This window comes from Hemiscyllium ocellatum, chromosome 2, assembly GCF_020745735.1.
Source record: "Hemiscyllium ocellatum isolate sHemOce1 chromosome 2, sHemOce1.pat.X.cur, whole genome shotgun sequence".
NCBI lineage: Eukaryota > Metazoa > Chordata > Chondrichthyes > Orectolobiformes > Hemiscylliidae > Hemiscyllium > Hemiscyllium ocellatum.
In genome coordinates this window covers 113,372,404-113,392,680 of record NC_083402.1, presented here as the reverse complement: position 1 = coordinate 113,392,680, position 20,277 = coordinate 113,372,404, and positions in this window count along the sequence as shown.

Sequence of the window (20,277 nt, the reverse complement as noted above, 5' to 3'; positions counted from 1 at the left end):
ACATCCTTCCTAAAGCAGGGTGACCAGAATTGTCCGTAGTACTCCAAATGTGTTCTCACTAATATCGTATACAACTGTAACATGATGTACCAACTTCTATACTCAGTGCTCTGACTGATGAAAGCAAGCATGCCAAATGTTTTCTTTACCACCCTGTCAATCTGTGACTCCACTTTCAAAGAACTATGTATCTGCACCCTGAGGTGTCTGTTTGACAACAGTCCCCAGGACCCTCCTATTAACTTTATAAGTCCTACCCTGGTTCGTCTTACTAAAGTGTAACACCAAGCATTTCTCTGCATTAAACTCCATTCTGCCATTCCTCAGGCCCAGTTAGAGAGTTACAGGCATGGAAACAGAGACTTTGGACCTGTCGAGGCTCACTATGTTCCCAAATTAAACTAGTCCCACTTGCCTGCAGTTGGCCCATATTCCACCAAACTTTCATATTTGTGAACTTATCCAAATTTTTAAACGTTGTAACTGTACCTCCATCCACTATTTTCTCTGCCAGTTCATTCCATGCAGGAACCATTCTGAATAATGTGTCCTTTTAAATTTTTCTCCTCTCACCTAAAAACTGCCCCTAGTTTTGAACTCTCCCACCCTAGGGAAAAGATCCTTGTCATTCACCTTATCTATACCCTTCATGATTTTATAAACCTCAATAAAGTCACCCCTCAACCTCCTATGTTCCAGTGAAATAAAACTCCCAGTTTTTCCAGTCTATTTTTATATCTGGGAGAAGAACAGTTGGACAACCCCATGCATGCCTATTGTTTACTCCTTTCCCCGTCCCTCCCCCTTATCTTCTATATATAAACTAACATTTTCCTAGCTACCATCAGTTCTAAAAAAGGATCACCGGACCCGAAATGTTAACTCCGATTTCTCTTCAAAGATCCTGCCAGACCTGCTGAGCTTTTTGAACAACTTCTGGTTTTGTTTCTGATTTACATCATCTGCAGTTCTTTCAGTTTTTATCTGGTATTTTTGGACTTAAATGTTCACAGAAACTTTAAACGCTTATGATCAGTTGATATAATTGTCTCAAACATATTACTGGCAATATAAATTTTGAGATGTTGCAACACCAACACCAAGCTCAAGGCCTCCTTCTCAATCATGTATTATTTTTGTTGATGAGTATTCAACTTCTTGGAAAATTACTTGATAGGCTTTCTATCTTCTCATTGCCTTCTTGTAAGCATACAGCATGGACACTCGCATTGATAGGCACCCTGAATAGCTTTGGGTAATTAGGTGTGGCTAATACAGGGACAGGGGTAAACACAGCTTTCAAAGTGTTGAATGCCTTCTGGCAGGCCACTGTCCACCGAACTTTTCTGCACTTCTTCAACAAGTCAGTCAGTGGAACAACCACTCAGTAACAGGAATTGTAGTACTTCCTTCTTTGTTGATGGTATAGGAAAATCCCAATAACCTGTTTTCCCATTCTGTCAGGCCATTTGTCTATGTTCAATGACATGGCCCAGGAAAGTGATGTGGACTTTTGCAGACTCACTCTTAGCCAATGTTATCACCAAGCCTGCCTCCTGAAGTTGATCAAACAATTCCGATAGATGCTCCAAATCTTTCTTCTTTGTATGACTAAAAAAATGACCAGATCAGCGACAAATATCACACAATTGGGTAATCCTGAAATAACATTATTGGTAAGTCTCTGGTGGTTGCTGCCCTTTTCATACCAAATGGCATGACTTTAAATATTCAGTGTCACGCAAACAGAAATTTCCTTCACTCTTTTGGATGAAGATACCTGCCAGTATCCTCTGAGGATGACCAACTTTGAAATAGAAGTTGTTTATTCCACATTCTCAATACAGTCTTCCAAACATAGAATTGGATATGAACCAGATTTTGTAACTGCATTGACTTAGCAATACTCCACATATAATCACTGGCTACCATCTGGTTTTGGCACCATTAATATGGGTGAGATCCAGTCACTGCAATCCACTTTGATTGTCTTTGAGCATGCGTTCAATTTTTTTCCTGAACCTGTGCCAACTTTAGAGTGTTACATTGATAAGGATGTTGTTTAATTAGAACAGCATCTCCTATATCTACATCATGCATAATCAGATTAGTACTTCCCAGCTTATTCCCACGTATCTCCCCATGTGATTGTGATACCTCTTTCAGGTCACTTCAAATTTGCTCAATAATTTATCTGCATTTTTGAGAACTTCATCATTTTCCAATTTAATTTTAAAAACATCTCAATTCAGAATCCTCTGAACTTAGTTCTTCCCTCTGTATTATAACCAGTACTATATTCTCCTTTTGCTTTCCTTCCCTATCATAATTCCCTTTGAACTATTCACACGACAAACTCTGAGATTTTTTTCTACCTGGAGTTCTTACCAAATAGTTTACCTTACTCAATTTCCTTTCCCTTTGGTAAGGCCCACTAAACCTTGCCTTTCAAGGTTCACCTACCACTGGGAGTAACACTAACACTTATTCTCCACGAGCAAAATTATGAATTTTTGAATGCTTGTCTGCTTCCTGCTTTATCACATGATGTGCGACTTTCAAATGCTGTTGAGCTAACTTATCCGCTGCATTTAATCTTTCCCAGAAATTTGACACTCCAAATGTGTGTTCTCTGAACTCTGGCTCACCATTTCTCCTTAATTATGTTCAGTTGTCCTCTCATCTCGTGCTCAAAAACAAATTCAAATATACTGAATTTAGTTGAGTCATTAGGTGATCCCTAAATCCCCCAAAAAAGTACAAATTGGATTCTTTATCCTAATCCACTGGAGTGTCTTAACTATAAGCCCTCAACATGGTCTTTGAAGTTTGATGGCACCATTCTAATGCTCCCTGCTTTCTGAATGGTATTCAGTGGTTTTGAATTGTTTTACTGCTAAGCTATCCACGATTTCCTTGAATAACTCTGATGTAAAATTTGACCCTTGATGTAGTTATATTTCTGTGGGTCGTCTATATCTAGTAAAAAAAGAGTAACTTTTCTAACAATTCTTTTAGCTGTGATACTGTGTAATGGGATGGCCTCTGGAAATCTTGTAGATGCGTCTATTATGGTCAACAAATACTGATTCCCACTTTTTGTTTTAGGTCTTACCAAATTAAAAACCTTGTAAAATGGTCCCTCAAATACAAGAATAGGTATTAAGGGTGCTGGTCGTATCACTGCCTGAGGTTTTCAAATTATCTGAAAAATACTATATGTTTGGCAACATTCAACCACATCTCTATGCAATGCAGGTCATTAAAAACACTTTTGCAATTTGACTTAAGTTTTCCTTACTCCCAAATGGCCACCTACTGATAATTCAAGTGCTACCCGTACCACCTCTTCTCTATAACCCACTGGTATTAGAACTTAATGAACTTCTGCCATTTTGCATTCACTTGAATATGTGATGGTCTCTATCTCCTCATTAAGACTTTATTTTTAAGATAGTAACATTCTGGAATACAGTCAGATTCTTCTTCTGTGTATGCTTTTTGTTACAAGTGGGCGGCACGGTGACACAGTGGTTAGCACTGCTGCCTCACAGCGCCTGAGACCCAGGTTCAATTCCCGACTCAGGCGACAGACTGTGTGGAGTTTGCACGTTCTCCCCGTGTCTGCGTGGGTTTCCTCCGGGTGCTCCAGTTTCCTCCCACAGTCCAAAGATGTGCGGGTCAAGTGAATTGGCCATGCTAAATTGCCCATAGTGTTAGCTAAGGGGCAAATGTAGGGGTATGGGTGGGTTGCGCTTCGGCGGGGCGGTGTGGACTTGTTGGGCCAAAGGGCCTGTTTCCACACTGTAAATCTAATCTAATCTAATCTTAAGTGCTTTAGTTTTTCTTCTTTCTGTTGTAATTCAGCTAATTTCTCTGAACTAGAAATATACACGTTGTCCTCCAGCTGTTCTTGTTTTTTTCCCTCAAACATTTGCACATAAATGATCTCTGATAACTGTACTTCAACTTGCTTATCTTTACTACTTGATTTCTCCTCCTAGTTCAACTTGTGGCTTTGTGAGATTGTTACCATATAGTTAGGGAAAGTCCCAGGATGCACTTTCTGTCGCACCTTACCTGCCTGATTTTACACTGGCTTTTCAACGACAGCAGGTATCGCTCCTACCTGTGATTCAGTTTTGTTTTAAAATCAAGGATAAACTAATATTTCTGGAACTGAGAATTTCTGTATTACTCCCACCACCACTTCACCACTTTTTATGATCCCTTCAACCTCACTTTATGGAATGGAACATTCCTCTTCTCACCATTAATTCCACATATGATCACTGTCTGGCGATTCTCCTTTTGAATTACAAATCTCCACATCTCACGCCATCAAACATTGACTTGCTCCCATATTCTTAAAATCTTATAATTCTTCCTGGCTTACATCAGTAAATCTTACCCACACATGTAAATTCTTGAACTTTCTGGCACTTCCTGCTCAACCAACGTCTGACCAGTTTGTACATTGTTTTGTAATTTTTAAGTTTCTACTGTGCTTTCCATGACAACTTCAACAAAACTCACTAACTTATCTTATTTTCCCACATCTGTATTCTCAATACTTATTCTCGGAGTAAGTGAAGACTGCAGATGCTGGAAATCAGAGTTGAGAAGTGCAGTGCTGGAAAAGCACAGTAGGCCTGGCGGCATCCAATGGTCTTTCTAAATGCTTTTTCTAGACCACCTGCATTGCCTACTTTATTACAGCGAAAACATTTGAGTTCTATTTAACTTTTCTTTCTGCCTCATGAGTTTCTTTTTTACCCTGTGGTAAACTATTTTTATTATCTTCAATGAAATCTCCTTTTCCTTTACAAGGTGAGGAGTTTTCTTTTCCCCAATTTCTATTCCTCATGGATTGAAATGGATGTTGCAAGCCAAACGTTATGAACCAAAGCATAATCATCTGCCATTTCCATCTTACAGTCTTAATTCGCTGCTCTTCCACAAGTCCTCATTACTTCAGAAGTGAATTTTTGAACTTCTCCAAAATGACTATCTAAGAGCATCATATGTTTGGTCTATTTTCAATGCCCTTATCCACCTGTCAAAATTATTTTGTTCAAATCCTGTGCATTTGAGGATGGACCCTTCTTAGATTCTGAAAACATTGTCTGTAGATTTCTTGTACTAGCTCATTTGCACTCAAAATGTTTTTTTTTCACCTCATCATACTCCCCAGAGACTTCCTATGATAGTGAAGCAATTAACTTACAAGTTCTTTACTTTATTGTCTTTGAGCTGTCCGCTCTAGACTTCTGTCTCAACCTTTCTTCATAAAAAAAGACAAGATACACCTGTTAAAGCCATAGTATTGACACACTAGAATAATGCTAGACTACAGTCAGTTCTGATAGAACCCAATAGTTCCATTCTCATGTAATCTTGTGTTATAAGAAGAGTGCACAATAGTCTCATTATTTAAATTAATGGAGCCAAAACCATTTGTGGCCAATACCAGTAAGGAAAGTTCATATTCTACAAATAATGGTCTAAATTCTTCAATCGTGTTAAAGACAATTCACGTTGAAGAAACACATTATAGCAGAATCTACTGTAATTGATTCTGGAGGTGACAAAGACAGAGGTGAGTAAAGGCAAGTGACTTTGCAGAGATGGAAAGTGGAAAGTGTATATGGTCACAAGTTCAAATCAAGGTCAAATCAGACACCAAATTTGAAAGAAGATCTGTTTAACCAGAGATAGCAATCAGGTCGGGAATGGAATGTATGCAAAAGAGCCACAAAAATGGTCCCATGAATACAAATTGACTTCAACAGGACAAAGGACAGAAATTTAAAGTTCATTGTAAATGAACTTACGAATTATAAAATGAATTTACTGTGCATCAGCCTGTGCTATGTATGAAATCTAGGACTGGCTGAAATGAGGGGCAAAACCGGAAAGGATTTCTCTTTTAAAGCGATTGTTGCTGTTTGTCATTTTGATAAGCTTAACATGCAAATGGTTTGGTGACAGCAATCATTCCCACAGAAATTATAAACATAAAAAAGGATAATCTCTCTCATGCTCTATTTTTCTATGCATAAAATATGCTAACTAAATTGTTAACATGTCAAATTTTGCAGAACTGTAATGTGCTGTGAATAGTACACAATGCAATATATCTCCATGATTGCAAAGGAGAAGTCAATGATTTCTGCGTCACTCCAATATGTTTCAGTGATTGGTTCAAAGGAAGGTTGTTTCCACAGATCTAGGAAGTGGCTGACAGATTCTATCCTTCTATCCTTCAACCTCCATCGGTTAGAGGTAGCATGTGACTTGAAAAAGGGAAGTAAGGGTTAAAACAAAAGAAAAATGAAAAACGTAAGTGTCTGGGGAGGGGGCGAAATCACGTTTTTGTATAATCACAGTTTTTTTAAAAGCAATGTATAACTTCCCAATGCTATTGTCATTTGGAAACTAGGTTAAAAAAAAGTCAACCCAAAAGAACCATATTGGTAATAAAACCAAAAACTGCAGATGTAGGAAATGGCTTGTGTCTACTTAAAGCATGATGCAGCAAAAGGAAGGAAGAAGAAAGATATTTAACACTACAATTAGAAATAATGCTTTCTATCTGGTTCGAACGGTACAGATACCTTCCTGAAACAAAAACAGAAATTGTTGGAGAATCTGTATACTTCTGGCAGCATCTGTAGAGAGAAAATAGAATTAATGTTTTGCGTCCAGTTGAAAAGTTAATGCTGTTTTCTCTTCATCGATGCTGCCAGACCTGCTGAGTTTCTCCAGCAATTTCTATTTTAGTTTCAGGAAGATATTTGTACCATCTGAACCAGATAGAAAGCATTATTTCTAACTGTGGTGTTATATATCTTTCTTCATTCTTCCTTTTGCTGCATCATGCTTTAAGTATGCACAAGCCAGCTGAGTACACAAAACAGACTATTTGCAGATACAGTGTAAGTGATTAGCCCATTCAATGCAAATGTAGGAATTTGGGTTTCCATCTGTAAGCACTTTGCACCTTCAGTCCTATACTTACATAGAACAAATTGAAGGAGAAGAATGCCTGGGCTAGTAACTCATGGAAAACATCCTTATCTGAAGTATCATCTTCCATTTGGAGGAGAATCTTCCAGGCAGTGATTCATGTACTTACTAGATTGCTACAAAGCACCCCAGATCTATAACATGGTCATTTTCACCTTGAAGGACAAACAAGGATCAGTAAAATGGTAAATCATGTGTAGGTAGATCTTCATGCCACTAGCTACATTAGGAGGTTATATTCCTTGATTAGTTTACAAAAATCTATGCTGTAGATCAGTTTTACATTAAACCCTTATTGTCAATGTGCACACGAGCCGGCATCTCTTTTGCATGTTAGTTGATAAGCAGGCATCCAGTGCAGAACAGAACAAGCACATTGCCTCATATTCTCTTTTGGTCTCCCGGGCAACCAATTCATCCATCGGCCAACGTGGCCGCTTTAGGGTATAATGCTGATTATGGTTCAGTTCTGTTATTAATTTACAACTTATCATCATGCCCAATGTGAGCCATGAACCCTTGTTATTGTTAACAAAGAAAACCATTGCTGTCTGTGCCACATGCATGCAGGAATTCAAACTTCAAAATTAATCATCGACTTAACAGGGAAGATAATAAATTGAATGATGGACAAGTTGTCTCACATTGTTTGTTCTCTTTCGACTTTTTGTTTTTCAGAACATCTGTTTTTGACTCAATATGGTATAAAGTTGAAATAATAAAGATTCTGCTCTGAGCATTTATAAGAAACATAGGACAGGAAACATAATTATTTACATTCTATTTCAATTTGTGAAGTAATCTCATCTGAGCAGATTATTGTCCAAAGCACAGACTAGTGATTTATTGGAAATGCATAAAAGGGAGCAGCAGTGTGTGCTACTGCATTGGAGATACCTGCCATCTTTAAAATTTAGTAGGCATACAGAGTGTGACAGATTTAACACAGAATCTGTTTGGTATAATGACTGCAAATAGCATCTCAGAGTGGGTTTTAATTATAGCAGAATGTAAGGAATCTTAAATGGGACTTGATTTTTGAATCTCCAAATTTCATAATGCTTCCATTTTATTTTTGACATGTTTATATCAATAGAACAGGACATAAAAATACTATATTCGAGATCAGTAGAAAACCATTTAAGCTCTTGTTAGCCTGTTTCCCAATTTGAACAGATTGTGGCTGATCTGGGTATTGTGTCAATTTCATTTTCTTGTCTGTTCCTGCATAATACTTAACTGCCTAAGCTATCAATACATACAGTCATTTCTACTATAATGTGTGCTTCTTCAACATGAACTGACTTTAACATGATTGAAGAATTTTGACCATTATTTGCAGACTGCGAACCTTCCTTACCTGCATCGGCTATAATGTGATTCCACCCCATTAGTTAAATGGCGTAGCTATTGCACAATTTTCTTATAATGCAAGATCGCATGAGAACGGAACTATCATGTTATATCGGAAGCAACAGTATCTAAGTGAATGTTGAATAAATCCAGAGACTCTGTCTCCACTGCTTTCAGGAGAAGAAAATTCAACAAGTCAAATGGGTGCCCTAGTTCTCGTCTCACCTACAAGTTTCAAGCCTCCTCCAGGATCACTTCAGGATCTTGTATGTTTCAATAAGGCTTCCTCTCATTCTTCTTAACTCCACTGGGTATCAGCCCACCCTATATATTTGTACCCAGTGGAAATGAGAGAAGCCAATACCTTCAATACCTAAAAAGCAGGCTATATCAGAATCTCATAAAATGATCCTGCAAAATTATCTGCAAGGCAATTTTATTCCCATCCCATGCTGCAATCATTCTAAACTCTATTAAATCACCTGCCTGTTATTCAAACCAAAGAGACAAACCATTCTCCTGAGTGTTAGCAATTGTCTACTATCCAACACTCATGCGTATATTTGTTACTATCTCACAGAAGGAGAAACCTAAAATTGCTTATCATGAGCTGTCATTCTAATGGTATTCCTGACATTACAAATAGTGTAATTATGTAAAAACTTATGTAATTAGGTTGCTCAGAGATTTTATACCTAATAATAGCAATAATATATAATAAGCCATAGTCTCTTCAACTGCTTTGTCTTTGAACCTAAGTTTTGTGGTGAAAAATCTCCTTTAGTTAACTGTGCCCTGTAGTCCAACAGCAAGGGTGTCAATTGCATTTACATGACTGTATTAACTCATGGAGAAGGTGGCAAAGAAATTTCAGATATAGCTCTTTGAGATCAGCAGGAATAGGAACCGTTTGCGTTTTACAGATATCTAAGCTGAAGATGGCTAACTTGTTGCCAATTTCCATGTTTCTATCATTCTGTACAAGTTTCCAGCTGGGATAGCACACTTTGCTGAGAGTTTGCACCATGATTGGTTCCAGTATTGAGGAACATCTGTAGGTGCAAATGCAACTTAAATAGAAGAGACCACTTTGAAGTAAGCCATCAGCTGTGACAGAAAAACATGCACAGGTGAACTAATTAGTCACGAGCTATGCGAGTATGTAAGTATAAAATTAAGTGCTCCTGTAAAGTCAACAGAAGGAAAAGGGATGTGGAAAGATGACCTTCAAAGCCCCTTCTCCTTTTTGAACAATAAAAAACTTGCAATGCTACAGCATGAGGTGGAATGCCCCAGTTGGCTTTCTGTAAAAGTGCAGTGAGGTTTGCCAGGCAGATGATGGCAGCCAAGTTCAATGCTGTAAAACTTAAGCAAAAATGGTGGTAAATTTATTTAGTCTAAGGTAAGTCTGTCCAGCAGAAATATAGGCTGGGTACTTGGCATAGCCCTTCAAAGTGTGTACAAGTGCTCCCTAATAACTTGCTATATAACTGCAAACTTTCATGAATCATAGAAATATGATTCCTACAGTGTCCTACAGCGAAGAAAGAGGCCATTTGGCCCATTGAAACTACACCAATCTTCTGAAGAGCATACTACCCAGACACAACACCTCATTCAATCTCCATAAGTCTTCATTTGCCATAGCCAATTCATTTAACCTGCACATCTTTGTACTATGGGAGGAAACTCGCCTAGTGAAAACTCACGGGAAGAATTTGCTTGCTGAACATGATAGTCACCCAAGGCTGCAATCAAACCTGTGTTCCTGGTGCTGTGAAGGAGCAGGGCTAACCATTTAGTCACTGTGCTGCCTAATTCATCAACCTACCTGCCCTTGAGATTTTTCATTGCTCACCATGCTTTTCCACAGTTCAGTAAGGCACATAATCAAACTGAAATTAATGTCCCTGGAAAACTAACAGCTTGGAGGATGACTATGTACAGCAAATTATTCTGAAACAGCCTAGTCCTTCTGCTAGCTAAAGGTGCACAGAATGGATGCACCTGAATGTACATTCTCATGATATTTAATTTCTGATTAGTTACAGATAATCTAACATCCTAATTATACACAAGTACACATTATATGCTTTTTAAATTTACAATGTCAACTGTACTCTCTGATATTACAGCCAATATGATGACAGATGTGAACTGAGATGCCCTAGCAGTGACAAGACACTGATTCATTTAGATGAAGCCACAATGGGTATCTCTGCCATTTTGAGGGCTGTGGAAAGATGACACCTCAAAATTACCTAGAATTGGGGGCTACCCCATTCTGCTCTTTCATAATCTTAGTATGTGATTAATGCACACAGCATGTTACACAAGTACAAAATTATCAACTGCATTGCCAACACTGCAATGGAAAGAACAAGAACAAGAGCAGTCTACAGCTCTCTGTGCCCCTCTCACCCCATATTGACACCTAACACCACATTCCTTGCAGGACATAGATCGTGATGTTGAATGCTTAGGGCTGCATGAGGCATAACTCTTGCACTGCAAGGGCTATTAGCAGCTGGCTGTCTAGATGGCAACAAGACTGGCATCACTGATTCCTTCCATTTTGCCTAACTTCCTTGTTATTCTTTTTGAGAACCTCTTTGCAGATTTTGGGGAGAATATCGAGAAATTTTCTATTAAGATAAATATTTTCTCCATATTTTGATTAATAAAAAAACAAATCACATAAGAATCACATGACCTCATCACCTCAGGGGATCTCCCATCCACCACCTCCAACCTCACAGTCCCACAACCCCGCACCGCCCGTTTCTACCTCCTGCCCAAAATCCACAAACCTGCCTGCCCCGGCCGACCCATTGTCTCAGCCTGCTCCTGCCCCACCGAACTCATCTTCCAATACCTCGACACGGTCCTGTCCCCTTTAGAACAAGAACTCCCCACCTACGTTCGGGACACCACCCACGCCCTCCACCTCCTCCAGGATTTTCGCTTCCCCGGTCCCCAACGCCTTATTTTCACTATGGACATCCAGTCCCTGTACACCTCCATCCCCCATCACGAAGGACTCAAAGCCCTCCGCTTCTTCCTTTCCCGCCGCACCAACCAGTACCCTTCCACTGACACCCTCCTTCGACTGACTGAACTGGTCCTCACCCTGAATAACTTCTCTTTTCAATCCTCCCACTTCCTCCAAACTAAAGGAGTTGCCATGGGCACCCGCATGGGCCCCAGCTATGCCTGTCTTTTCGTAGGATATGTGGAACAGTCCATCTTCCGCAACTACACTGGCACCACCCCCCACCTTTTCCTCCGCTACATCGATGACTGTATCGGCGCTGCCTCGTGCTCCCACGAGGAGGTTGAACAGTTCATCAACTTTATTAACACCTTCCATCCTGACCTGAAATTCACCTGGACTGTCTCAGACTCCTCCCTCCCCTTCCTAGACCTTTCCATCTCTATCTCGGGCGACCGACTCAACACAGACATCTACAATAAACCGACTGACTCCCACAGCTACCTGGACTACACCTCCTCCCACCCTGCCCCCTGCAAAAACTCCATCCCATATTCCCAATTCCTTCGTTTCCGCCGCATCTGCTCCCAGGAGGACCAGTTCCAACACCGCACAGCCCAGATGGCCTCCTTCTTCAAGGACCGCAGATTCCCCCCAGACGTGATCGACGATGCCCTCCACTGCATCTCCTCCACTTCCCGCTCCTCCGCCCTTGAGCCCCGCTCCTCCAACCGCCACCAAGACAGAACCCCACTGGTTCTCACCTACCACCCCACCAACCTCCGCATACAACGTATCATCCGCCGTCATTTCCGCCACCTCCAAATGGACCCCACCACCAAGGATATATTTCCCTCCCCTCCCCTATCAGCGTTCCGCAAGGACCACTCCCTTCGTGACTCCCTCGTCAGATCCACACCCCCCACCAACCCAACCTCCACCCCCGGCACCTTCCCCTGCAACCGCAGGAAATGTAAAACTTGCGCCCACACCTCCACACTCACTTCCCTCCAAGGCCCCAAGGGATCCTTCCATATCCGCCACAAGTTCACCTGTACCTCCACACACATCATCTATTGCATCCGCTGCACCCGATGTGGCCTCCTCTATATTGGGGAGACAGGCCGCTTACTTGCGGAACGCTTCAGAGAACACCTCTGGGCCGCCCGGACCAACCAACCCAACCACACGTGGCTCAACACTTTAACTCTCCCTCCCACTCCACCGAGGACATGCAGGTCCTTGGACTCCTCCACCGGCAGAACATAACAACACGACGGCTGGAGGAGGAGCGCCTCATCTTCCACCTGGGAACCCTCCAACCACAAGGTATGAATTCAGATTTCTCCAGTTTCCTCATTTCCCCTCCCCCCACCTTGTCTTAGTCGGTTCCCTCAACTCAGCACCGCCCTCCTAACCTGCAATCTCCTTACTGACCTCTCCGCCCCCACCCCACTCCGGCCTATCACCCTCACCTTGACCTCCTTCCACCTATCCCACCTCCATCGCCCCTCCCCCAAGTCCCTCCTCCCTACCTTTTATCTTAGCCTGCTTGGCTACTCTCTCTCATTCCTGATGAAGGGCTTATGCTCGAAACGTCGAATTCCCTATTCCTGAGATGCTGCCAAACCTGCTGTGCTTTAACCAGCAACACATTTTCAGCTGTGATCTCCAGCATCTGCAGATCTCATTTTTTACTCGAAAATCACATAAGAAATCCATTTACACAAAAGTAAACTAGTACGAGGAAAAAAAACATCACAAATTCTTTCTGTGTTTAAGAACTTCTTCCTAAATGATATTTCTCTTATCCCTTGCTGCAACTGAGCAATTTCTACACATGTTGCAATTCCAACAAAAGGAATGGTAATTTGTGTGAAGAAAATAGGCAGTTCCACACCACAGACATGGGCACAACATATAGGCTGATATTTTTGTGCAGGACTCAGCACATGACGCATTGACTGAACTGCAGTCTTTCAACTGAGATTTTAAACCAATCTGTCCTCTCCAAGTGCGTGTAAAAATTCCAATGGGACCAATTTGAAGAGCAACAGGGGAACTCTGATAAATACTTAACCCTGAACCAACTTTGCTAAAACATAATCAAATCTCTATTACAATGTATGTGACTTTCAAAGCTTTCCATGTGTAAATCAATTACATTATAAAAACAAATAAATGTCAATTGTGCTTCATTGGCTGTCAAGCACTTTGGGATGTCTTGAGATCATGAAAGGCACCACATAACTTCAAACATTTTATGTTGGTGTAAAATTACATTAATAAGGCTCCCACACATGAAGTATGAGAGCACTTTTCATTGACCTGACAAATATAAAATGCCATTTTTATCAGACTTTAAATGCTCTGAGATTCCAAAAAGAAAGCACATGATTGCCCAACTCTTGAACCGCAACTTAGTATTTCCACTGACTGGGTACGTACCTTTTTATTGTATCTTCCTGCTTTATAATTTATCAAATTCCACTCCACAGTATATTAATTGCAAACATTGTTTCATTCTCTCAATCATATTGCATTTTATCTAACACTGTTACAGCATGTCTGTGTTTAAGTCTCAAGCTTATTTGGAGTACTTTGCTTATTTTTATATCTATTCTCAAAATGAATCTGGATGCTCAATACTTATCTTTTATTGAGGATAATGAATGGGCTTGAAACTTTAGCAAATTGAAATGCTGGGTAATTAGGCAATTGATACTTCTTGCACAGGATCAGAGATACAATTACCTTAGCATTGGAAAGATGCAGCTTTTCTGTAGCATTAGTTAGACTATATCAGCAAGAAGATCTTTGAAGGAAGCAACATTTCTAGCAAGTGCAAAAACAGAAAACAAGACACGAACCTGACAAGAGATTAGAGTTACAATTGGAAACCAATCTAAATATGGACAATAGCCAGCAGCCAGACTATGTGTGGAAGATGTGTGGAAGTGTTGCTTCTGCAGAAGTCACATACTCAGAAGTTTGTGGGCTATCATGGGAGGAAGTCACGTACGCAGAAGTCATAATACTCAGTTAGCAGTGAAGGGGGATGCACGCTAACGGTAGACCACTGAGGGATGTGGCAAAACGGTTAGACTAAACAGCTACACTTTGTCATGAACAAGGAACTGGATAGGATAAGGGAAACCAACAAGGCAAGAAATAAACATGGGTAAAGGGTGTTGAAGAAAGAGTAAGGGGAAAAGTAAACAAGGGCGGAGAGTTACAAATATTTGTGATAGGTTTGAAGTTTTGCATGCTAAGCCAATAACGTAAAAGGGGAAGAACTGAGAGACTCAAAGAAACTGTATAAAAATGTGCTAATCTTATTCTGGTGTGTGCCTACTTTGGGTTACCCAGTCTTGCAAGAATGTATGAATAAAAGCTGTTTCGGAATTTGACTCTGACTAAAATTATTTGGCAGTGAGCTTCGTTTCTCACACTTGGGGGCTTGTCCGGGATACTGCCATCACCGACGGAGTGGTCACCGTCGACAACTGGGAAAACGCGCCCCGTTCCTTTTAGAATGGTCCTGTGTCTTTCGTAGGTGAATGCCCCATCCAGTCGACTGACGAGTATCCTCTGGGAGTCATTCCGAACCAGGGCAGGAAAATAAGGCAGACGCGGAATAGTAGGCACAGCTACAGTCAGACAACTCCGTACACGGACCAAGGTAAGAAAAGAGACTTTTAAGTATTACTTGGTGACTGGGGATGTGATACCTGTCAAATTGAGGGACTGACAGGTTAAACACAATGGGAAGCAGTGAGCCTCAGAGGAAGTAAAATAAGGCGCCTGGGAAAAAGGGTAAAGAAGTCCCGGGAAAGCATCCCTCTGGAAAGTCCTTTGGGATGGATGTTCAGGAATTGGAAACATAATTCTTGTACAAGGGAAAATGATGAGAAAACTATGATAAAATATTGTTGTTTTGTTTGGACCAAAGAGAATATAGTTGAAGTTATATGTTGGGTCTGTCAATTGTTGAAGTTATATGTTAATGAAAAACAACCTTCCAGTAAAGAGGAGTCCGACTATGCCTCCTACTGGCAGGGCAGTCGAGACACACATTTATATAGCATGAAAATTATTAGATTAAAAAAAATCTGCTCCTGAACTCTAACCCCGAGACAAATCAATATCCTTTAAGAGAAGTCCCCATAGGAATGGGCGAGATTGACTTTGTGAGCGCCCCTTTGACGAGCGGAGAGGTTAGGACCTTTAAGAAGGAAACAAAATCCCTTACTGAAATCCTGATGGTCTTTCTGAATAAGTGAATCAATTCCTAGGTCCCAGTTCGTACACTTGGATGGAATTGATGTCTATTTTGAATATTCTTTTCACAGGAGAAAAGAGGGGAATGATTGGGGGGCAGCTATGCAATTGTGGGAACGAGAACATCCCACCCCACCCCCCTTCGGGGTGGGAGTCATACTAGCTGAACAGAAGTTTCCCATTATGGACCCAGGATGGGGGAACAATAATCTAGATCACCGACCACAGATGAAAGACCACAAAGACTTCATTATAAAAGGAATTAGAGAAATGATCCCTAAAAATCTCAAAATTTAACAAAGGTGTTTGTGGTCCGACAAGAGAAAGATGAGACTCCCTCAGCATTTATACAGAGTCTGCAGGACTCAATGAGAAAGTATTTCAGGTATGAATCCTGAGGATCCAGTTGCTCAGGGCCTCCTCAAAGTACATTTTGTGACTAAGGCATGGCCGGATATCCAAAAGAAAATACAGAAAATAGAGGGAAGGAGTGAGAAATCATTGGATGAATTATTAAGAGAGGCACAGAAAGTGTTTTTAAAGAGAGAGGATGAGAAGTAAAAACAGAAGGCGAAAATGATGGTGGCCACAGTTGATGAGGTAGTCAAGAAAAGAGTGGAACCGATAGTAAGCATCTGGAGTGGTGGCTGGCAGCATGTTGAAAATAGAGATAGGGGAAGAGAACGAGGAGGACCCAGTAGGGGGTCCAGTCGACAGGGACAGGGATTGGAAATCCCCACAAGCTAGATGTTATTACTGTGGAAAGACAGGTCACTTTAAGCTAGTGTGTCTGAATCTGAAAAGGGAAGAGAGGACAATACCGCTTATGAACTTTGATGAAGAATAGGGCCGTCAGGGGTTCCTGCCCCCAGGGACCCACCAGGAACCCTTGATAAGGTGGGACCGCATGCAGAGGATACAGTTTTCTTAGCAGATATGGGGGCAGCACGATCATCCTTAAATTTATACCCAAAGGAGTACAATTTACCAAACAACAGATAACAATGTCCGGTGTAAAGGGGGAAGGATTTACAGTCTCTGTATTTGAACCTATGATGATTGAAAGTGAGGAAGGAAAAATAGAGGGACAATTGTTTTACATTACAGACATTGGAAGTAGTTTGTTAGGAAGGAACTTAATTATACTATTAGGACTAGGGATCGTGGTGAGCGACTGACAACTAGTAGTAAAAATGGCTCTTTTGACTGAGGAACAGGAAAAACAAATAGACCCCACAGTATGGGCACGGGCAGGCAATCGAGGGGGATTGCAGATTCCCCCTCTCAAGATCGGCTTGAAACAGGCACTCTGAAGGCCTTGGAAGGGAAGGAAGGAACTATCTACACAGATTCTAAGTATGCCTTCGGGGTGGCACACACATTTGGGAAAATATGGCAGGAGAGAGGAATGGTAAACAGTAGAGGTAAAGAACTGGCTCATGAGGTATTAGTTCAGCAAGTCTTGGAATCCCTTTTGTTGCCAAAGGAGATGGCCATAGTCCACATTAACGGTCACCAGAGGGGAGATGATCTCAAGATAAGGGAAAATAGGTTGGCAGATGAAGCCGCTAAGGAGGCAGCTCTGAACCCACAGGTCACCCCAATATTTACCTGGATCCCGACAATACAGGAACCTATGGGGAGACCACTATTTAGTGCTAGGGAAGAGAAGGAGTTGGAGAAACTAGGGGCTATAAAAAAGATAGAAGGGAACTGGGTGCTACCCGATGGTTGGGAGATGTTATCTAAGATGCTGGTGTGAGAAATAATGGCTGTCCTACATCAGGGGAGTCATTGGGGAGTGCAGACAATGTGTGATTTGGTTCTTAGGAAATATGGATGTAAAGGCATATACACAATTGCCAAACAGATATGTGAAGGCTGTATAACATGTAAGAAGATAAACAAGAAGGTACAAAATAAACAGGTCCCAGGAGGAAGACCCTGGGCTAAGACCATTCCAGAGCATACAGGTGGATTACACGGAATTGCCCCGGGTCGGAAGGCTAAACTCCATGTTGGTTATAGTAGACCATGTATCCGGTTGGGTGGAAGCATATCTCCTAGCTGCAGCCACAGCAAGTGGGGTGTCTAAGATCATTCTTGAGCAGATGGGATAGTGGAGTGTATAGACTCAGACCAGGGAAGCCACTTCACCTCTAAGGTGCTCCAGGGATTAATGCAAAGTTTGGAAATCTCCTGGGATTTTCACATCCCCTGGCACTCCCCTTCTTCAGGGAGGGTTGAGCAGATGAACCAAACTCTTAAAAGACAGTTGTCCAAATTGGTATTAGAGACCAGACTCCCTTGGACCCGATGTTTGCTGATAGAACTCCAATGAATGCGAACAGCTCTGAGGAAAGATTTGGGTCTGTCTCCTTATGAAATATTGTTTGGGCTGCTATACTTGGGAATGACAGGGGGACTGCCAATCCCTGAGACTAAGGACTTGTTCTTAAGAAAGCATATACTGGGCCTGTCCTCCTCTTTGTTTTTTCTCAGGAGACAGGGTTTACTCGCACAGACTCCATCTCTCGATTTTGCCATTCATCCAATCCGGCCAGGAGATTGGGTCCTTGTGAAGACACGGACAGAGACTAAATTACAACCCAATTGGGAAGGGCGATAAGGACGGCGGAGAAAGGTTGGACCAGAGTTAAGGGACCAGTGGAGTCTCCGGTTGAGAAAAAAGTCTGGACAGCTGAATCAACGAAAGAACCAGGCTAAAGAGACTTTGAGGAACTGATTATAAATGGCGATGCGAGCATGGGATTATTTCTGTAAGATTGTATATTAAGTCTCTCGGTGATTTAGCACTATTTTTGGAATGAGGTGGATACTTCCGTATACAATCTTAGCTCTCTTAGTCTTACGATTTTGTCGAACCATGGTGTGGTCCTGTTACTTGGTAGTAATGGTCCCAGAGAGTGCTAATCCGCAAGTAATAGATACCGATGCCTGCAGCCTAGTTGATCATGGAAATGTAGAAAATCAGAGGCAGTACAGCTACTCAGAGGTACATCTTAAGTCCTAAGGGGTTGGCCTTGGGCGTGGTACTTGGATTAACCACTTGTCACAGTACACTGGGGCCCCTTCTGGCCAGCTCTTGAGTGTCCCGATAAAAAGTGTAACCCAATATACTTCACGATAAAGAAAACCACATGGCACGAAACGGTTCTGGGTGGAGACACCTAACAGGTACAATCAAATGAAACATTTGGGATAGAGATGAAAGCAAATGGGAAGGATTTCTCAGGCTGTTGTTTCCGCATACAGGTGGGCAAAGAGAAGTGGCTAATCGAAGTGAATGAAAAGAGCACTCAGATGCCACAGGTATATCCTTTGCCCCTCCCAACGACCCTAAGGTGGTACAAATTGTAGAAGTGAAGGACTGAAAACAGAACATCAAAGTAGAAACTGGCTATGGGGATATAAATGCCTGGCTTGAATGGGTAAAATACACTGTGAGAAGTCTGAACAAAAGCAATTGCTATGCATGTGCCTCCTGTAGACCAGTGGCCTGGGTAGTTCCCTTTCCACTCAGGTGGCAGCGAGACAGGAACGGCATGGAATATATGATAGCCCTGTATCAGGATAAGACTGCATGGAATAATGGGAATGGTATTTCCCTATCACTAATGTTCCCTCCCTTGGAGAAGGCAGATTTAAAGATCCCCCCCACGTTTTTGACCCTGGCAAGCAATCACACGTTGTGTGTTAGCAGACAAGGTCTGAATCAGTTCAGAGGCTTGGGAGAGCTGAAATCATGTATCGAAATTGAAAATGTGACCAGAGTAGACAAGGGAGGGAACTACTTAGAGCTGCAGGTTCCCCGAGTGGATCTGTGGTGGTACTGTGGAGGGAGAATACTGAGACCCACCCTACCTCCACATTGGGGAGGTATACGTGCAATTGTGCAATTGGCAATCCCATTCACCTTGGCATTTGAAAAGGAAAGGATTGTGACAAAAGGGAGTCAGAGTAAAAGATCATATTGGATACGCCTTTTGATGATCAGATATATCTAGACTCTATAGGAGTTCCTAGAGGGGTGCTGGATGAGTTGGATGCTCGCAACCAGTTTGCAGCAGGCTTTGAGTCGACTCTCTTCTGTTGGGTAATGGTCAACAAGAATGTGGATTGGATAAACTATATTTTCTATAATCAACAGAGGTTCATTAACTACACTAGGGACGCAGTCAAAGGTATAGCAGAGCAGCTCGATGCAACCAGAAAAATGGCTTGGGAGAACAGATTGGCCTTCGACATGATCTTAACCGAGAAAGGGGGTGTGTGCATGATGTTATGAGGATGCTGTTGTATCTTTATTCCAAATAACACAGCACCTGACGGTTCAATCACTTGAGCCCTGTGGGGACTGACTACCTTAGCAGAGAATTTGGCTGAGAATTCAGGGGTAGATGCATTGCTCGCTGGGTGGCTGGAATCATGGTTTGGGAAATGGAAAGGTATAGTGGTCTCCATACTCACCTCCTTGATAGTTGTTGCTGACATGCTGATAACTATAGGATGTTGCATCATACCTTGTGCACGGGTACTAATCCAGCAGCTGATTGAAACGGCCCTGACTAACCAAATGCCCCAAACAGGTAGTTAGCGAG